The sequence below is a fragment of the Trichechus manatus genome, unplaced genomic scaffold (assembly GCF_000243295.1).
Source record: "Trichechus manatus latirostris isolate Lorelei unplaced genomic scaffold, TriManLat1.0 scaffold00170, whole genome shotgun sequence".
NCBI lineage: Eukaryota > Metazoa > Chordata > Mammalia > Sirenia > Trichechidae > Trichechus > Trichechus manatus.
The window spans coordinates 2,229,628-2,231,641 of record NW_004444106.1 but is presented as its reverse complement, the minus strand read 5'-3'; positions in this window follow the sequence as shown (position 1 = coordinate 2,231,641).

Sequence of the window (2,014 nt, the reverse complement as noted above, 5' to 3'; positions counted from 1 at the left end):
GGCAATCCCACTTTTGGGGTCTCAAATGAAGAGAAAGAGGTTGATGCAGAAGCAACTGAAGAAATGGTGGCTGAAAACTTCTGAAATTTGACATAAGCCTACAGATTCGAGCTCAGTGAACCCCAATCAGGATAAACTTAAAGAAAATCATACCTTGACACATCAAAATCAAACTGAAAACCAAAGTTAAATACCTTGAAAGCAGCCAGAGAAAAATGATATATATGAGAACAATGATTGGAATGACGATTTCTCATCAGACACCTTGAGGACCAGAAGACAGTGGAGTATCTTTAAAGTGCTGAAAGAAAAAAATTGTCAACCCAGAATCTACATCTAGCAAAAAAATCTTAATTAATGACATCAAAATAAAGACATTCTTAGATTAAGAAGAACTAAGAGAATTATTTGCCAGTGCTAATGAAAGTTCTTCTGGCTGAATGGAAATGATATGAGAGAAAGCTGGAAATTCAGGAATTAGGGAAGAGCAACAGAAATTGAAAATAGGAAAGACTTTTTCTCCTTTTAAAGTTATTTAAAATAGGCACGATTGTTGAAAGCAAAAATTGTAACATTGGCCGTTGGGGTTTTCAGTGTTGTGTACTGTCACGCTGATTCCAACTCATAGCGATCCTATAGGACAGAGTAGAATGTCACGTTGATTCCAACTCATAGCGACCCTATAGGACAGAGTAGAATGCCCCATAGGGTTTCATAGGCTGTAATCTTTACAGGAGCAGATCACCAAGTCTTTTCTCCCATGGAGCAACTGGTGGGTTTGAACCACCAACCTTTTGGTTAGCAGCCCAGTGCTTAATAATTGTGCCACCAGGGCTTCTCTTTAGTGTATTAGATGTAATACATATGACAATGGTTACAAAGGGGAAGGGAACCTATATGATGTTAAGTATATGTATTTTACTTGAAGTGGTTAAATAAAGAGTCTGAAAAATTAGGTGTATATATTGTAACCCTTAGGGAAACCACTAAAAAACTTAACATTGAAATATTCAAATAATCCAAAACAAGGAAGGAAAAGGGGAACAGGAACAAAAAGTGGAATGAATGAAAGCAAAGAATAAAATGGTAGACCTAAATCCAACCATATTAGTAATTAATTAAAAGAGGTTGTCAGAATTAATAAGACCCAACTAAGTGCTTTCTACAGTAAATCCACTTTGAATATAGTTTGGTTAAAAGTAAAAGGATTAAAAGAAGATAACACCGTACAAACATTAATTTAAAAGAAATCTGGAGTAGCAAAGACTGATAGATCTGAAAGGAGAAATAGATAAATCCACAATTATGCTTTGAGACTTCAGTACTCTCTTAAGTAGAAATAGGCTCAGTGTGAATATTGAAAAACTTGTTATGGTTTGAATTGTTTCACCCAAAAATACGTATTGAATTCTTGGCCCTTGTACCTGTGAATGTGATCCTGTTTAGAAATAGTTTTTCTTTTGTTTTTGTTAATGAGGCAATAGCAATGTGGGATGGTTCCTAAGCCTAATCACTTCTGAGTTATAAAAAGACCAGAATAAACACAAAAATACACACATGGGGGAAGACAGAAACTACATAAAGATCGTGCACAAGCCAAGGAACTAAGGAACACCTGAGGCTACCAACAGCGAAGGAATTGACATGACCAAGACCTAATTTGGACTTTTAGCCTTTAAAATTGAGAAAACCTGACAACACTAGGAGCCTAATACATGGCATAAACACAATACGAACCATAGGTAACAATGCACAAGCACCAGAAGAGAGACCAGATAAATGGGAGCTCCTAAAAATCAAACACGCTCATCCAAAGAGTACGGAGACAGCCTACAGACTGGGAAAAAATTTTTGGCCACAACAAATCTGATCAGCGTCTAATCTCTCAAATCTACAAGATACTGCAAAACCTCAACAAAAAGACAACCCAATTAAAAAATGGGCAAAGGATATGAACAGGCACTTTACCAAAGAAGATATTCAGGCGGCTAACAGACACAGGAAGAAATGCTCA